The sequence below is a fragment of the Leptopilina heterotoma genome, unplaced genomic scaffold, assembly GCF_015476425.1.
Source record: "Leptopilina heterotoma isolate Lh14 unplaced genomic scaffold, ASM1547642v1 Lhet_54, whole genome shotgun sequence".
NCBI lineage: Eukaryota > Metazoa > Arthropoda > Insecta > Hymenoptera > Figitidae > Leptopilina > Leptopilina heterotoma.
This window is the reverse complement of record NW_025111118.1, coordinates 6,284,483-6,304,978: the sequence shown is the minus strand read 5'-3', so window position 1 is coordinate 6,304,978 and position 20,496 is coordinate 6,284,483. Positions and strand designations below refer to the sequence as shown.

General features: G+C 21.7%; 1 protein-coding gene across 4 annotated transcripts in view; it reads left to right on the top strand.

Moving 5' to 3' along the window:
- LOC122508348 (synapsin) overlaps positions 1-20,496 on the top strand; it is an 84,522-nt gene that overhangs the window by 4,790 nt on the left and 59,236 nt on the right. For 2 of the 4 annotated variants that reach the window (XM_043621635.1, XM_043621637.1), the window contains exons 2-3: positions 15,635-15,770; positions 18,639-19,087. The gene's annotated coding sequence lies outside the window, so the exon portion shown is untranslated. The remainder of the gene's footprint in view (positions 1-15,634; positions 15,771-18,638; positions 19,088-20,496) is intronic. The other 2 variants (XM_043621636.1, XM_043621638.1) reach the window with 2 other exon arrangements.

Below are 20,496 nucleotides of genomic sequence, written 5' to 3'. Positions count from 1 at the left end.
AGTTAGCACTTAATCATTGTGTATCGTAGAAAAATAAAAAAAAAAGAGAAAAGTAGGGGATTTAAGGGTTTTTTCTTTCTTTCTTTCTTTCATTTCTTTTTTTTTAGGAGGGGGAAGGAAAAAAATTCTCATTATTGTGTTCAGGTTTATATATCTAGAGAGAGATAGATAGATATGCGGTTGTACGTCTTTATATATATCTATAGAAAAATTAAAGGTAAGGAAGGGTGAGAATTTTCCACCGTTTCTTTTTCACGTATACACTGCCAGAGACTTGGTTATAGATTTATTATTTTTAGCTCTCACAAGGCGAATTGCACTAGGTCGTAAAATTCATTCACTTTCATTATTTTTATTTTTTTATTCTTTAATCTTTATTTTTATTTCTTTTTTGAAAAGGGAAAATAACACTGATTTTAGTAATTTTATTTTTATAACTGTCTTTAGTTTAATGACGCAATAAAAAAATAAAAGAATCCTTTCGAGGGAGAATTTTTTCATTTTTTTTTGTAGTATTTCTTTTGTCCTTAATTGTTTTTTTTTATTTTTTCTCGTTTTTAATTGGTTTATTATACATTTTTTAATTTTATATTTTTATATTTTGGTATTTTTGTATTTTTATATTCTTATATTTTTATATTTTTATATTTTTATATTTTTATATTTTTATATTTTTATATTTTTATATTTTTATATTTTTGTATTTTATATTTTTATATTTTTATATTTTTATATTTTATATTGTTATATTTTTAATATTTTAATTTTCAATTATTTCTTTTTAATTTTTTTCTTCGTGTTTCTTATAAATGAAAATTTGTTGTTTTTTGTCGAGTGGAAATTTTCCATTTTCATAGTGAAATAAATCAATGGACTTATTCTACTAGAAACTTACATTATTCGAGTGGAAAATTTTTTAATTGTCAGACATTCCATTGACTTGTATCACTGGAATTTATTTATTTTCTTATTTTTTCATTTCGTATTTTTTATAAGGTCTGACGTAAAATTGACTTACATCACTAGAAAATTTGTATTATTCTTTAATTGTCAGACATTCTATTATTGATCTGTATCACTAAAATTTATTTGCAATACCAAAATTTATTTTATTATTATATTTATTTTCTTTTTTTTTCATAAAGTCTGACGTAAGATTGACTTACATCACTAAAAACTTTGTTTTATTCGAATAAAAAATTCTTTAATTGTCAGACATTCCATTGACTTGTATCACTAGAATTTATTTATTTTATTATTATATTTCTTTTCCTTTTTTATAAAGTCTGACATAAAATTTTATTATTATATTTCTTTTCCTTTTTTATAAAGTCTGACATAAAATTTTAATATTATATTTCTTTTCTTTTTTTTTTTATAAAGTCTGACATAAAATTGACTTATATCACTGAAAATTTGTTTTATTCAAATAAAAAATTCTTTAATTGTCAGAAATTCTTGAGACTTGTTTCACTAGAATTTATTTATTTTCTAATTATATTTCTTTTTTTCCCTTTTTTTCAAAAAGTCTGACATAAAAATGACTATTTCATCACTGAAAATTTGTTTTATTCAAGTAGAAAATTCTTTAATTGGAAGACATTTTATTGACTTTTATTACTGGAATTTATTTTATTATTTTTCTTTTCGGTTTTCTTTTCTTTATTTCAACTGACATAAAATTGACTTATTCCACTGGAAATTTATTTTGTTCGAATAGAAAATTCTTTAATTTGTCTGACATTCCATTGACTTGTATCACTAAAATTTGTTATGTCTTATTTTTTTTTCTATTTTTTATGCAATAAAAATAACTAGACTGCTGTCTGACTTGCAATTTACTCATTCTACTAAAAAATTTATTTCATTAAATTGTAAAATTCAGTGATTGGCTGACCATTAATTGACTTGTTTCACTAGAATTTATTAAATTTATTTATTATATTTCTGTACTTTTTTTTAAAATTTCAATCCATCTTCAGCTTTGTTTACCATAACATTGACTTATTCTACTTAAAATTTCATTTTTTTAAGTAAAAAAATCCTCTAATTTATTGTCTGACTTAAAATTTACTCATACTACTTACAAATTGTATTAAATTGAAAATTTTAGTAATTGGCTGACCATTTATTGACTTGTTTCACTAGAATTTATTTATTCTACTTATTCTATTTCTATAGATGTATTTTTTATTTAAATCTCTCTTCTCAGCTTCACTATAGCTTCGTCCACTACAATATTGACTTATTCTCCTTAAAATTTCGTTTCTTTAAGTAGAAAATTCTTTAATTGACAGACAATTCATTGACTTGCATCACTAGATTATTTATCAGATTTCTTAGAATTCTTACATTTCTTAGATTTCTTAGATTTCTTAGATTATTTAAATTATTTAGATTTATTAGTTAATTTAGATTATTTACTTATTCTTTTTACTTATTCTTCCTTTATATATTTTATATTTTAGATATTTTATTTATAGATATTTTTTCATTTAAATTTGTCTTGAGCTTTATTTGACATAATATTGATATATTCTACTCGAATTTTTGGTTATTTACGCATGAAAGATTCCCTTAATTGGCAAACGATCCATCAACTTTTATCACTGCAATTTATTTATTAACTTATTACTTTTTCGAGATATATATAGGTTTTTCTTCTTTAAATCCATATTTAGCTTATTTGTCTGATATAATATTGACAATATATTTCCGTTGAAATTTTGATTTAGTCAGATGGATGATATCCTTTAATTGGCAAACGATCCATTGACTTATATCACTGAAATTCAACTTCCCTTTGTTTTTTTTTCTTTTCTCTTGTTTTTCTTTCGGTATTTTTCCACATTTTAATTTATTTTGATATTTTTCTATTTGTCGGTCATAAAATTGACTTATTTCACTTAGAATTTTTTTTTAATTAAGTAAAAAGTTCTTTAATTGTCCAACATGAAAAATTTACTCATTCTACTTAAATTTTTACTAACTTTTTTTTCAGTAATATTTTTCATTTAAATGAAAAATTGCATTCATAGACATTAATTTACATGATCACTAAAACTTGAAATTATAATGTTTTAAAAAAAACCTTATTTCCATTTTCAATCTTTCTTTAAAAGTTTGTCAGCCAGAACGTTATGATTTATTCCACTTAAAATTCATTTTATTTAAGTAGAAAATTCTCCTATTGTCAGACATTTGAATTGTATATTTTACGAGGGGGGGGGGGGGGGCAAACAATTTCGTGACAGTAAAGTGTTGAGAAAAAATATATTTCTTTTATATGTCTCTCGTCTGACCAAACATTGTCTTTTTCACTGAAATTATTTGTAGGTTTTCAAAAAAAATTCCCCTGAGTGTCTGACATTACGTTTCTTATATCACTCGAATTTACATCACTCACTTGTATTTCTTTTGAAGTGCTTTTCTTAAATTTAAATATTTTCTATTGCATTGTCTGACATAATATTGACTTATTCTACTTGAAATGGCTTTTTTTCGAGGGAAATTTATCATAATTGGCAAACATTGACTTGTATCACTGTAATTTAATTGGTTTCTATTTATTTTTCTAATTTAGTTATTTTTTCGATTTTTTGTATTTCTTTTTCTTTTCTATTTCTTTGTATTTTTTTGTATTTACTTTTGTATTTTTTTTGTATTTCTTTTTTTATTTATTTTCGAATTTTTATATTTCGTTTTGTTTTACAAACAAATTTACAATTTTTTTTTTACAATTACAAACAAATGTTTGTAATTTTATATTCCTTTATATTTTTTGTATTTTTTTGCATCTTTTTGTATTTTTTGTATTTTTTTGTATTTCTTGTATTTTTGCATTTTTTTTTCTATTTTTTTCTATTTTTTTGTTATTTTTTCTATTTTTTTCTATTTATTTTACTATTATTTTATCAATTTTTGCATTATTTTTCTATTTTTTCTTAACTTGAAGAAAAAGACAGTTTTTCAGTTTTATTTCATTTTTCTTTTAAATATCTCAAGTTTTGTCCGACCTAACGCTGATTAATTCCACTTTGATTCTCCTTTTACTTCAGTGGAAGCTTCATTTTATTGTCAGACATTTCCATCGCATGAATAATTTTTATTTCTACTGCAGTTTTCTAATTATAATTTTTCTTATATTTATTGTCTGCCTTAACTCTGTCTTGTTCACGTCAATTTTTTTTTCTTTCCATTTCCTTTGTTTCCTTCGGCGTATAAATTTTTTAATAAATAAACTTTTTATCGAAAAAAATTCAATTTATCACCATATACAATTTTCTCTCGTTTCATTTCTATTTTTAAATTATTTTTTTCTTTTTTTAACATAATATTAAATTATTATACAGGGAAAATTTTCCGCATTTGATTGTAAAAATTTTATCGTCAGACCTGATATTGACCTATATCACTTAAAATAAAATGTTTTAAAATGAGATTAATTGTAAATTTACGGAATTTTATTTTTATATTTTTTATTTGTTTTACTTTTGTTTCTCTCGTCGAATTTCGATGTGAATGATTTTACGAAAAAAAGAGGAGAAAAAATAAAATTTGATTTAACGTTCATTTACCTCTGATCTCTGAAAACGATTCAGGCAATGAAGCCAGTGAAATACATTTAATTCCTCTGAGGAGATTGTTGGCGTTATATTGATGGGGATTAACTGGATAAACTACTGACGTACCATGTTAGGTATTTCTTGATATATATTTCTCACATTTTCTATCTTTTTCTCTCTTCTTTTTGCAAACATTAGAAAATATTTTTTATTAATTTAAAACGTAAAGTTATTATTTAGTTGGTTTTTAGTTATTTATCTTCTAATTATTTCCTTCGTATTAATTTAGTTTCTTATTTTTCTAATTCAATAATCACTTTAAATTTAATTTAAAAAATTTATTTTTAATTTATTTTTAATTTCAAACGTAAAATAATTGTTTCGTTATTATTTAATGGATCTTTAATTATTTCGTTTTTATTTATTCTCTAATTATTTAATTCGTAATTAATTATTTTCTTATTTTTCCGTTTTTCATTAATATAGCTTTATAATTATTTGATTTTTAATTATTTATATTCTAATTATTTGATTCGTAATTTTTATTTTTTAATTTTTTCGTTTTTCACTAGCTGCTTTATTTTTTAGTTAGTTTAGTTATTAATCATTAGTTATCAGATAATTAGTTCTTAGTTCACTAGTTGAAAATTAACTAGCTTTTGATTATTTATTTTCTAATTATTTGGTTCGTAATTATTTGATTACTTAATTAGAATAAATTATAAACAAAAAAATCTTCAAACAAAAAAATAAATTTCAATTAACTTTTTAAAAACCAGATTTATACAGAAGATAGAAAAAAATCACAGAAAAAATCAAATTTTCATTCAATTTTCTACAATTTGATAATTATTTATTTACTGTCCATGACTATATTTGCAGTTACATATGATTTCCCTGGACATTTTGAGAAAATTATTAACGTTTTGCCTTAGAGAATATCCGTCTTCCTTACTTCACTTAAAATTGAATTCACTAGCAATAAATAATTCCCTATCAAATGAACCGAAATATTCGTTTAACTATTTTATGTGTTGAAACAGATTCTTTTTTCGTTAACTAAACGCCACTAAAAAATAAAAAATTAGCTTATAAATTTAGAATATTGTTTTATAATTTATAATTATTTCAGTTTAGAGTTTTTTTTTATAATTTCTATAATTATTTCATAGATTTAGAATTACTTTAGGATTTCTAATTATTTTGTAAATTTAGAATATTTTTATAGTTTAGAAATTAATCTTCAACTTAGAAATATTTTGCAATTTAGAAATTATTTTATAACTTAGAAATATTTTGTAATTTAGAAATTATTTTATAATTTAGGAAATATTTTATAATTTAAAAATATTTTTATAATTTAGAAATATTTTGTAATTTAGAAATTATTTTATAACTTAGAAATATTTTGTAATTTAGAAATTATTTTACAATTTAGAAAATATTTTATAATTTAAAAATATTTTCATAATTTAGAAATATTTTGTAATTTAGAAATTATTTTATAACTTAGAAATATTTTGTAATTTAGAAATGATTTTATAATTTAAAAAATAGTTTATAATTTAGAAAATATTTTGTAATTTACAAATATTTTTATAATTCATAAATATTTTTATATTTTAGAAATTATTTCATAATTTCTAAATACTAAATAATTTAAAAATTATTTTATAATTAAAAAAGATTTTGTAATTTGAAAAATTATATTTTACAAAAATGAATAACAAACAGAATTAAAAGATATAAACATAAAGTTGGGTGTAAATTATTTTTTTCCATTAATTGAGATGAAAGAGAATTAGTTTCATCAAAGCCAATGTTCTTTATACCTCTTACATGAAAACTGAACTTTTTTTTCTTCTTTGAGCTTTTTATCTCGTAAAGCTTCTCTCCGTTAAGGAGAAGCAGTAAAAATCCATGAAGTAAGAAATTCGATACAACCAAGTATTATATATATAGTTAACTGGGGAAAATTTATTTTTCCTTAATTTATTCCAACTTTCTTTCTCAATACCTCACCCTCTCTCTCTCTCTATATATATATTGTTATTGTTTCGAAACACAATTTTCGATTATTAGAAGCGTTAAACGGAAAATTGACATTTTTTACAAAAAAAAGAACAGCGAGGGAAAAATATTGTTTTATATTTTCTCTAAGCTCCACTTTTAAATATAAATTTTTACTTGAAAATTATTTTCTCCTCTATTTTTTAAATTTATCGCCCGTTTCGCATTTACATGAAATTTTATTATTAATCGGAGAATTTTTTCTGTGTTTTTTTTATTGTTTTTGTATTTTTTGTATTTTTTGTATTTTTGTATTTTTTATGTTTTCTATATTTGTATTCTTTGTATTTTTTCTATTTTTATTTTATCATTATTTTATTTTCAGAAAGTGGTAATAATTTTTATTCTCATTTCATTTTTCTTATTTTATTTTTATTGATAATTTTTCTAATCAAAAATTTCTTTGCAAATTTGACAATTTCAATGTTTGTTGGGGGAAAATTTCATGAATTTTTTTTTTCCAATTGGAATAAAATTGACTTTTCTCTTGAGTGTTTGAAAAATAATTCAGTTTCGAGGGAAAACAAGTGGGTTTCCATTGATCCTGTTTCTCTCTTCGGACATCTGATTCCATTTGCATGTAAGATATACACTACAAGAATGAACCTCTAAATTCTTTTTCAAAACAGTTGAAGAGCCTTCGAATTTCGAGAGCTGAAACTATAAACGAAAAATTTTCTCAAAAACATTTCGAGAAGGAAGCTCATGTGAATTTTTTCTTTTTTTTTATAAAATGTAAAAGAAAGAAAAATTTTATTTCACGAGAAAGAAATAGTTTATTCAGTGAATTAAAAAAATAATAAAACATTTTTTAACAATAGAAAAGAAAAATTCTTTAGACCGAATAAAAATGCGGTCAAGAGAACTTTTCTTTTTTTTTTTTTTGTTTTAAAAATAAAAAAAGATTTTTTTGATTGAAAATTGTTTTTCTGGTAAAATTCAATTTTTATTATTAAAAACACTTTTTTGCAAAATAAATAAAAAAATGTTAATAAATAAAAGTATTGAAATAGAGAAAAAAATATTGTGAAAATATTTTTAAACTGTTTACAACTTGAAATTATTTCGAAAGAAATAATTCTTATTAACTCTAATTATTCTTGTAAAGGAAGTAAAATAAAAATAAACATCGCAAAAAGAAGAGATGAAAAAGAAAAAATAAATTAAACTTTAAATTACGTTCCTGAGAACTTAAAAATTTAATTGCATCAGTTGGAAAGTTTTTTTTTGTTCACGACACTTTAATAACAAAAATAATTATTTTGTCTCACTGTTGGTGACACAAAAAAAACATTTTTTTACACTTTCCTCAAAAAAAAAGGAATAAAGAGAAAAAAAATTACAAACCTTCTTGTAAAATTTCGCCTTCGTTATTTTTTTACGATTTTTCTTCTTATTTTTTAAATTGCCTCTCATATTCATGAAGCTTAAACGCCCTCCGAGACGATGAAGGCGAGAAAATGACATTTAATAAAGATTTTATTTCCGCTTATCTCATTTCGGCTCTGGGAATGAATAAACTCCCATTAAGAATTGTTTTGTCCTCTCGTCCCTCCTCTTTGGGTATTTTGTCGCGTAGATATCTTATACCTATAGTAGAAAAAAGAAAGAAAGAAAGAAAAAAAACGGAAAATTGTATTTCTCCCCTTTTTTTCCTATACATATTTTCTTCTTCTTCTTTTTCTCTCTTCTCATTTTAGGACGCGCCTTAAAATTAAAATTAGTCTTCGGGTGTAAATTTAATTCGAGACGAAAATGTTTAATTATTTCTCTCTGTTGGTTTACATCAAGAGAAAAGCTCATTTCACAAAAAATAAACTCAAATGGAATTTTAAGAATGAAACTTTAGAATTAATTAGCTTTCGGCTAATTATGTTTCTTAAAAAAATCATTTTACTTTTTTAACTCGGTTTTTGTGATTAATTAAGAAAAGTGGATTTTATTTGCTGAATTTCAAAGGTTTTTGTTCGTTTTTAATTTTTTCGAGGATTTTTTAAGTATTTATTATTTATTTATCTGTTTATTTATTTATTATTGCTATTTATTTATTTATTTTATTTACTTTTTTAATTTTTATTTATTTTTATTTATTTATTTCTTTTTTATTTTTATTTATTTTTTTTTTATTTATTTACTTCTTGATTTACTTACCGCTTTATTTATTTAGACATTTGATTATTTATTTGGTTATTTATTTACTGATTTATTTATTTATCCGATTATTTATCAATCTCTTTATTTATTTATCGATCTATTTATTAACCTAGCTATTTATTTATTTATCTGCTTTTTTATTTACCTATTTAATTATTTATCTGATTATTTATTTATCTATTTATTTATTTACCTCTTTATTTATTTATCGGGCTATTTATTTGTCTAAATATATATATATTTTTTTTATTATTTACCTATTTAATTATTTATCTATTTATTTATTTACCTGTTTATTTATTTACCTCTTTATTTATTTATCGCGATATTTATTTGCCTAAATATTTGTTTATTTATTTGTTTTTTTATTTACCTATTTATTTATCTTCTTTTTAATTTACCGATTTATTTATTATTGATTTATTTATTTACCTCTTTATTTATTTATTTATTTACTGGTTTCTTTATAAACTTATTTGTTTATTTATCGGTCTATTTGTTTCCCTAAATATTTGTTTATTTATCTGTTCTATATTTACCTATTTATATTTTTTCCTAACTGTTTATTTATTTATCTTCTTTTTTATTTTACTATTTATTTATTTAACTATTTATTATTTAGCGTTTTATTTACATAACTATTTATTCATGTAATTTTTAATCAATTTTTTGTTAGTTATTTTCTTACTTATTTATTAATTTATTTTTAAATTTGTCATGTTCCCGCACTTATTTGTTTGTTTATTTATCTAAACAAGTTAATTAGTTAATTATTATTAGTTAATTTATAATTATTTATTTATTTATTATTTATTTTTTACCTGTTAATTATTATTTATTGAATTACTTATTTTTCTGTTTTTTAGTACTTTTTATTTAATTAATAATTAATAATAATAAAAATAAATTATTACAGTATAAAAGTAATAAAATTAAATTCTTAATTTTAAATTAATAATATTATTTACATTTTCAATATATTCTATGGAAAAAAAAATAATTGAAGATAAATATAGCAAGAAAGAAAAGGAATTTTCTTCTAAAAATTAATAACGCAGTGTCTCGAGAATTGTTAATGATGTAAATATATGTAGCGCGATACAAATTATAGTTAAATATTTAACAAAAGTTTTATAGGAAGTTTACAAACGCATGAAACTTTTCAAACTGATTTAACTGGGTCGTTAACTATTGATGGATAACACACAAAATATATAGATATATAACTTTACACAAAATACAGAAATCCATCCAACTTGATTCAAGTTTGCTCTCTTCATCTCTACTTTTAGAGATAAATTTTCCTTGCCAAGAAGAAACAAATGGGTCTCAGGTAAAGAAAATTTACCAAACTTTTTGAAAATTCAGTAGAGAAAAAAATTTCTTTTCAAATTAGGTATAATTTAATAATTTTTTTTTTTTTTTTTTTTTTTTTTTTTTATTAGAAAGGAAAAACATTTTCCGAAAAGTGACCCTCAAGGAGAAACTATTAGTTATCGGAATTATTACAATTTATTATTTATCATTTCTTATTGTGTAATTAAAAAAATATTTTTTTGACTCTAGAAAAGTTTTTTTTCGTGCAGGTATAGTATCTTTTTGCTTTCAAAGAAATTTCCTTGATTCAAATAATTTGATAATATATTTAATAATTAATAATTAGTTGATTTGACTCAAATGATTTGCTTTATTGCAGAAATATTTTCTTGAATGCAATAAAATATTTTTTTTGAAAATTATTTTTTTCCTTAGATTCAAGAAAAAATGATCAAAAAAAAAAAAAAAAAAAAAAAGAATTTCACTGAAAAATTTCCAAAATCAAAGACAAATTCACTATGGAGATGAAAACGAATTTTTTCATTCCTCCAGGACTTAACTTTCAAATATTTAACCCTCAACTTGTTTTCCTCCCTCCCCTTATTCCTATTTCTATTTTACATACAGAGAGGAAATTCCACAGTCGTGAAAGTAAAATTCCAAGGCACAAAAAAAAATATCTCTAATTTTAAGAGAGGGAGAGAAAAGAATAAGATCAGTGGACAGAAATCGATATGAACAAAAGTTTATAAGAAGCGTCTGGCTAGAATTTCAGTGAAATTTAAGAAGAGATTCTTAACGCAAAAAGGGTTTTTGAACGCTGAAGGTGGTTTTAAGTAAGAAGCGTTAGGGAAGGAAAAGGGGTTGAATGGTGGGGGGATGAGAGGGGAAAAGAAGAGTTAGTGAGTGAATACCGAGGAAGAAAGTCGAAGCAAATAAGAGAGAGAGAGAGAGAGAAAATTCCGCTTCGTTCTTTACCTTTGTAGTTTTTTTCATTTGTTCTTTTGGAAACTGTGAGTGGGTGACTCGAGGGGTGTCTAACTGTTGCAAAAGCTTGTCGGAGAAGGCAACGCCCGCCTTGTAGAATATATAGGGGTAGATGACTGTCGTATCGACCCGTTACTACCGTTGGTACCCGACTTTATGCTCCTCGTGGACCACATCGGAAACTGTGTTGTATATACCTCTCTTCCTCAACCCACCCCTCGACCCCTTTTCTTTCATTTTCTCATAATTTTCACATTTCTTCATTAAAAAAAAAAAGAAACAAGAAAATCTTTAACGAAACACGAAATACCGAAAATATAATGAAAACCTTTCTACATTGTAAATAATGGAACAAAAAAATTTATAGAAATATGGAAAAAAAAATTTTTGAATCAAAAAAATATTACTGGAGTCAAGAAACTATTTCTGGAGTCAAAAAATATTGCTGGAGTCAAAAAAATATTGCTGGAGTCAAAAAAAATAATTCTAGAGTTAAGAAAATATTTCTAGAGTCAAGAAAATATTGCTTGATGCAAGAAAATATTTCTGGAGTCAAAAAAATGTTTCTAGAGTCAAAAAAATATTTCTGGAGTCAAAAAAATATTTCTAGAGTCAAGAAAATATTTCTGGAGTCAAAAACAATATTTCTAGATTCAAGAAAATATAATTTGAATCCAGAAAATATGGTTTGAATTAGAAAATATTTCAGGAATTAAAAAACAATATTTCTAGATTAAAGAAACTATTTTTGGAGTCAAGAAAATATTTCTAGAGACAAGAAATTAATTCTGAAGTCAATAAAATATTGCTTGAAGCAAAAAAATACTTTTGGAGTCAAGAAAATATTTCTGGAGTCAAAAACACTATTTCTAGATTCAAGAAAATATTTTTGGAGTCAAGAAAAAATTTCGGGAAACCAAAAAAAAATATTTCTAGAGTCAAGAAAATATTTGTGGAGTCAAGAAAATATTTTTTTGAATCAAGAAAATATTGTTTGACTCAAGAAAATGTTTCTGGAGTCATAAAATATATTTCTAGAGTCAAGAAAATATATTTAGAGTGAAGAAAATGTCTCTGGAGTCAAGAAAATATTGCTTGATGCAAGAAAATATTTCTAGAGTCAAAAAAATATTTCTATTGGCGAAGAAAATATTTCTGGACTCAAAAAAAATTTTACTTGAAGCAAGAAAATACTTCTGGAGTCAAGAAAATATTGTTTGAATCAAGAAAATATTTATGGAGTCAAAAACAATATTTCTAGATTAAAGAAAATATTTTTGGAGTCAAGAAAATATTTCTAGAGTCTAAAAAAATATTTCTAGAGTCAAAAAAATATTTCTGGTGTCAAGAAAATATTTCTTGAAGCAAGAAAATACTTCTGGGGTCAAGAAAATATTTCTTGAGTAAAAGAAAATATTTCTACATAGATTCAAGAAAATATTATTTGAATCAAGAAAATATTTCTGGAATGAAAAAAAATATTTCTAGAGTCAAGAAAATATTGCTTGAATCAAGAAAATATTTCTGGAGTCAAAAAAATATTTCTAGGGTCAAGAAAATATTTCTTGAATCAAAAAAATCTCTCTGGAGTCAAATAAAATTTTTTTCAATTTTTGAGTAAAATCAACATTCTTTGAAACTAAAAAAAATTTCCTTGAGTCAAAAAAATATTTTTGAAATCAAGCAAGCTAGTTTTTTGAAGCAAAATTAACGTTTAGATTAAAGAAAAATGTGTTTTCATCAAAGTTTCTTGTGGGAAAAATTTCTTTGCAATTAAATAAAAATTTTTTGAATCAAGAAAACGATTCTTGACTCAAAAATTTTTTCTTGAAGGAATGAATTTTTTTTTTTTTTTTAGTCAAACAACTTTTTTGTAAATTAATTAAAAGTTTGTTGAATCGAAGAAATTTTTCTTGAGTCAAAGGAAGATTTCTGGAATCAAGAAAACTATTTTTGTGAGTCAAATCAAAGTTTCCAGATTAAAAAGACAGTTTTCACATCAACGTTTCTTAAAAGGAAAATTTCTTTGCAATTAATTAAATATTTCTTGAATCAAAAAAAAAAAAAATTGAAGAAAAACGATTCTTGATTAAAAAAATTTTTCTTGAACGAATGAATTTTTTGTTAAGTCAAACAATTTTTTAGTGAATTAATTAAACGTTTCGAAAAAAAATTTTCTTGAGTCAAAAAAATATTTCTGGAATCAAGAAAACCGATTCTTCACTTAAAATCTTTCTTGAACGAAGCAACTTTCTTTTTTAAATTCAACTACTTTTTATTGAATCAACTAAACGTTTCTTTGAAATGAAGAAACTTTTCTTGAGTCAAAAGAATATTTCTCAAATTAAGCAAATCCTGATTCTTGACTCAAAATGTTTTTCCTGAACGAAGAACTTTTTTTTGAGTCCAATTACTTTTTATTGGATTAAAAAAAGGTTTCTTGAATCGAAATAATTTTTTTTGGATCAAAGAAATATTTCTGGAATCAAGCAAACTATTTTTTCTAAATAGTTGTAAAAGCAATGTTAAGATTTTTAAAAAATGTTTTCATTTCAACGATTTTTGAAGGAAAAATTTCTTTTATTTAAAAAGAATAAATAAATATTAAAAACAAGGAAAAAATGAAAATAACAAAAAATTACTTGAGCCAAATAAACATTTTTTCGCAAAATTAATAAATTTATTTTCTTGACTAAAAGCAACGTTTTTCTAAATTTAATTCTTCTCAATTCGAAAACAGAAAAATTTCACTATAAATGTGAAAATAAGTGAATAAAAAAATATAAATAACAAAAAGTTTCTTGTGTTAAATAAACATTTTCGCAAAATTAATAAATTTATTTTCTTCACTCAAGCAACATTTTTTTCTAAATTATTTTCTTCGATTTTCTTCTCAATTCGAAAGCAGAAAAATTTCAAAATTTACCAAATTAAAATTAAAAATTACTAATATTCTCCAATAAATTTAATATTACTAATCAAAATTGTTAATAAATAAATTTTTCCAACAATAGTATTTTCAGTTTCTTATTGGAATGTATAAAATTCCTTCATAAATAAAAATATGTACTTTTCAATAAACTTTTTTTTCAATCTTTTGAAAAATACTCTTTTCAATTTCATTTAACTTTTCAATATGGAATTTTTTTTCAAAAAAAAAAAATATCACAAAAAAATATCAACTTTTTAAATTTAGAAAAGGAAAAAGATAGTAAAAGAGAGAAAGAAAGAGAACGAGAGAAAAAAGGAAAGGAAGAAAACAAGAGAGGGAGAGAGAGAGAGAGAGATTTTGCCCGAGGCAAAATTTTTTTCCAATTTTTTTTTTTTTTCAAAAGTTTGCAAATTTCTAACGATTCTAATTTTCCAAACGTACAGAAATGCCTCTCATTGGCAATCAGGAAAAAATCAACTCTTCACTAACAATTATTATTTGTATAAATACACCACTTTTGTTCATCAGGATTCGTTACAGAAAATTGAAAATTCAAATCAATTTCCTATCGAATCCAAAGGCAATTCAATAATCTTTTAATTATTCCGTTCAACTTATTCGTTCACATCGAAGTTCAAAGTTTGATAGATTTTATAATATGTATATATATATATACAAAACTTGATTTCTCGTTTTGCATCTTCTCGTCAAATAACTCCTTTTGGATTGGAATCTTGCTATAAGGAAGGTAATATCCAGGATATCGATTCAGCTTGTATACACTCGAACGTAGAGTTAGCAGCGTACAATAGATCAGACGTAGTGTCATTCAATATAATAGTGGATTACAAAAAAAATAATAATAATAAATAAAAATAAATTATGTCAAGATTTTCTGCTTTACTGACAGCCAGACAGAAAACCATTTTCTTCTTCTTCTTCTTCTTCTTCTATTTCTATTTCTTCTATTTCTTCTATTTCTTCTTTTTTCCCTATTACAAACAAAGAATTTTCAATTTTCCTCCACAAAAAGAAAATTCGGAAAACATCTTTACAAATTTAATAATTGAAATGCAAAGAAAATTGTTTCTTGAATTTAAACTTCTTTTTGTTCAAGTTTCAAAATAATTTCTAAAGAAGCTTAAAATTTTTTTTTTTTTTTTTTTGGTGAAGAAAATTGTAGTTTCGACTCAAACACTAATAATTTTCTGGGGGAAAATAATTTGTGATTCAAATACAAAAAATTAATAATTTTTCAGAAAATAAATTTTTATTCAAGAAACAAAAAAGAAAACTAGTGAATTTCTGGTTAAAAACCAAAAAACAAATATGACAAAAGCAAAAATAATTTTACAACAAAATTAAAAATAATTGTTAATTATCACAAATTATTTTTCCCAAAAAAAAATTTAACAAAATTCGAAAAAATCAAAAGGTAACCCTTTTTTTGAAAAAAAAAGGAAAAATTCGTTAGTGTGAAAAAACCCAATTTCCCCAAACACACGATTTGCGAATATAAAAAAAAAGTACAAGCAAAAAAAAAAAAAGAAGACAAACAATAATTTCTATCGAAGAGCTAAAGCTTATGATTATTTCTTCATTTCTTCAGGTCTCCAGTTAAAAATTATCCTCCAAATAAACCTCAAATCCATCAAGTGACATCGCAGAATTCGGGATTTATCCAGAGGATAACTTTCAACTGGAGGTCAAGACCCGGACGTGAAAATTCATTTATCATCTGTTAAGTATGGGCAGTATACAACTTTTTTATTCCTTAGTTTTTAAAATTTGAAAAAAAAAATATTTTGTAATAAATGATATAAAAATTACATTTATAAAAAAAGCACAGTAGTTTTCCCGCCACTATTTATATATATTTAAATATTTATCAAATGTGTAAACAGTAATACCCCCTCCATAAGTTGACCTTGTCCCATTTCGAAATATCAAAATATCTCTCTATAGCGTTAATAAAAGTAGGTCAAGCTTCCACTGTACATTACCCGTAAAAAAATATGAGACATATATTTATTAGAACACCCCCCAAAAAAAAAGAAAAATTAAATCGTCTTCCCAATCGTATAGCTAAAAAAATTATATATTTTTGGAACCTTTTGAATTTTGTACTTAAAATTTATATTTGTTAATATTAATAATGTTCACTATCAAGTTAATGACAATCTTTTTGGAGAATAAAATTATTTTTCTTTGATACTTACTTACACTAAAATTTTATATAAATTAAATGAAAATATTTATTCGAAATTAATATAGAATATTAATAAATTTTTAATTAATATTAATGATATAGAAAGAAGAATTTATAATAAACAAAATAATTTATTGAAAAATAAAAAATTTATTATAAACAAAATAATTTATTGAAACATAAAAAATTTATTATAAACAAAATAATTTATTGAAACATAAAAAATTTATTATAAACAAAATAATTTATTGAAAAATAAAAAATTTATTACAAAAAAATTCTTTATCAAAATAATTTATTGTAAACAAAATAGTTTTCAATAAAAAGAGAATTTATTATAAACAAAATATTATATTACTTTACTAGGTACTTATATAGAATTATAATATAAATAAATTATCAAAAGAAAATTTATTATAAACAAAATAATTTATTACAAACAATGAATTCATTGTAAACAAAAGAATTTATTATAAAAAAAATAATTTATTGTAAACAATATAATTTATTATAAGCAAAATAGTTTATTATAAAAAAGAATTAATTGTAAACAGAATATTTTATTACTTCACTATTAAAATATATAAATTATTTTTAAAAAAATTATTGTAAAGTATAAACAATGTAGTTTATTGCAGAAAAGAATTTGTTACAAACAAAATAATTTATTGTAAACAAAATTGTTTTTTATAAAAAGAAATTAATTGTAAGCAGAATATTTTATTACTCAACTACTTAAATATGTAAATAAATTATAAAAAAAATAATTTATTATGAACAAAATAATTTATTATAAACAATTTATTATAACAGGAATTTATTAGGATTTAGAAACGAATTAATTCAATATAATCAAAGTATAATTTATTATAAAAAGAAGAATTTATTGTGAACAAATAATTTATTATAAACAATTTATTCTTAAAGAAATTTATTAGAAACGAATTAATTAACTGTTTATTAAGATAATCTATTGTAAACAATATAGCTTATTATAAACAATTTATTATAAAAGGAATTTATTAGAAATAAATTAATTCGTAATTATCAAAATATAATTTATTAAAAAAAAAAAAGTAATTTATTGTAAACAATATAATTTATTATGAACAAAATAGTTTATTATGAAAAAACATTAATTGTAAACAGAATATTTTATTACTTCACTATTAAAATAAATAAATTATTCAAAAAAAAATTTATTATAAACAAATTAATTTCTTGTAGAAAAGAATTTGTTACAAACAAAATAATTTATTACAAACAATGAATTTATTTTAAACAAAAGAATTTATTATAAATAATTTATGGGAAAATAGGAATTTATGGTACACAAAACAATTTATTATGAACAAAATAGTTTATTATAAATAAAATAATATAATACAAAAAAAGAATTTATTATAAACAAAATAGTTTATTATAAAAAGAAATTAATTGTATGTAAAATATTTTATTACTCAACTACTTAAATATGTAAATAAATTATAAAAAAAAGAATTTATTATAAACAATTTATTATAACACGAATTCATTAGAATTTAGAAACGAATTAATTCAATATAATCAAATTATAATTTATTATAAAAAAAGCATTTATTGGGAACAAAATAATTTATTATAAAATGAATTTATTAGAAATTAATTAATTCCTAATAATCAAAATATAATTTATTATAAAAAAAATAATTTATTATAAACAATATAATTTATTATGAACAAAATAGTTTATTGTGAAAAAGAATTAATTGTAAACAGAACATTTTATTATTTTACTATTACAATTAATAAATTATTCAAAAAAAATTTATTATAAACAAATTAGTTTATTGCAGAAAAGAATTTGTTACAATCAAGATAATTTGTTGTAAACAAAGTAGTTTATTATAAAAAGGAATTAATTATAATCAGAATATTTTATTACTTCACTACTTAAATAAATAAATAAATTATCAAAAAGAAATTTATTATAAGCAAAATAGTTTATTGGAGAAAAGAATTTGTTACAAATAAAATAATTTGTTGTATAATCGAAATAGTTTATTATAAAAATGAATTAATTGTAAACAGAATATTTTATTATTTCACTATTAAAATAAATAAATTATCAAAAAAAAATTATTTTTAACAAATTTAAAAAAGAAAAAGAATTTGTTACAAAAAAGAATTTGTTACAAACAAAGTAATTTATTGTTAACCAAATAGTTTATTATAAAGAGGAATTTATTTGAAAACAGAGTATTTAATTACTTTACTACTTAAATAAACAAAAAAATTATACAAATAAAATTTATTATAAATAATTCTTGGATGAAAAAAAAATGTCATTGATTTGAAAGTGAACCCAATTTTTTATTTTAATATTCCGACAATTTTTTAATTCTCACAATTTGAAATGTTTCAGATTCTAACTTGGATTGTTTAGTTTGTCCTTTCTTATCACTCTTAGTTTGACCCTATGATTTGAACTTAAATTTCATTTCAAGCCAGTTTCAAATCAATTTTCCGCCTTCTCACTTCTAAAAAAAAGAAAAGAAAAGAAACGACTGAATAAAAGAGAAAAAAAGGAAGTAACTGAATCAAGGAACAAATTTATTTCTTCTTCAACTGAATTATTCAGTCTTTAAATAATAACAACAACAAAACAAACTCGAAAAAGTGATAAGGAAACTGGAATCTGAAGAATAATCGTTAAATATTCTTCACTAAAACAGTCGATTTTAAAGAAACCAGCAAAATTACCGGACGCGGCGCGTGTGCCAAGTATTGTGGTCCTTCTCAACCACCCGGCAACATTTCATTCTCCAGCTTCCGGCAGTCGTTTACCACCAATGTTAATTACCTGAAACGAAGGTAAGTGAAAGAAAAATAGGACGAAAAAAATTCAAAAACAAATTTTTTCACATTTTTTGCTCCAGAAAACAATTTTTTTTTTTTACAATTTTGAAAAATATTTTTTCAATATATATTTAAATAAAAATGAAGTTTAACAAAAATTTAGTTTTTTACTCGGAAGACAGATTTAAAAAATTTTTATTGACTCGAGTGAAAAATATTTTTAACTATTAGAAATAATTAGTATTTATTTATTTTATTAATTATTAATAAATTAGAATAATTTTTTTTTTCTTTCAATTTTATTCTTTAAAGTGCATGAATTTCGAAAAATCTTGATGTCGCCTTTTTTCTATATGTTTACACACATTCATAACAAAATAATTATTTTTCGATACGTTTATATTAATTATAATTTTTTTTTTATTATTATATTACATTTTATTATGATAATTATTTGGGAAACTAATTTTTTCCATAATAATTCAATTTTAATTATTTAAAATCAACTTTTTCTGTAACAATTCGATTATAATTGTTTGAAATTAATTTTTTCTATGGAACAATTCGATTATAATTGTTAGAAAAAAAAATTTTTTTTTGAAACTTACTAAATTACTCGTTACTTAAGTAAGTTAATTTTGAAATTATTTTAAAATACTATACAGTAAATTAAATTAATAAACGATACGAATTAATAAATAGAATTAATAGACAAAAGCAGGAAATACTATTTTTTTGTACTTCAAAATTCATCGTTCAGAAAATTTTGTTGAATATATCTAAAATAGAACGTGACATGAAATTTTCATTTTCAAAGAAGAAAAACAAATTTTTCATAAATTCCTTGAGACAGTGTTATAAGAATGAGAAATTCACTATACAAATTCTCTCTCACTCGCTTTTTCTCTCGCAATATCCATATCAATATGAAGATTGCATGAGATTTTCCTAATTTACATATTCTACGAACAAAAATGTCTTTTGTATTTTTACATTTAAAAATGTTTACTATAACAAAGGCGCATGGCCAGCTTGAATCATTTTTTATATTCAAAAGAAAAAATTATTGTCACAAAAGAATTACATTTTTCGTCACTTGCAATCAACTCAATTTCCAATATAAAGATAAATACTAATCTACTATTTCTCTTTATTTTTTTTTTGAGAATTAATTAATTAATTTTTAAATTCGCTAATATTAGAAATCAAAAAACTATTCTCAAAAATGATATTCAAACCCTTCAAAACACTTTAAATTTTTTTCAAAAAATATTCGAAATTCAATTATTTTTAAAATCTAGTATTTTCATAAAATATCGCAAAAGAATTCAATTATTTAAAAAAGAAATTGATAAAATTCCTCCAAAATTAAATTATTTTCATAAATAATAAAATTTCCACAGGAATTCAATTATTTAAAGTAA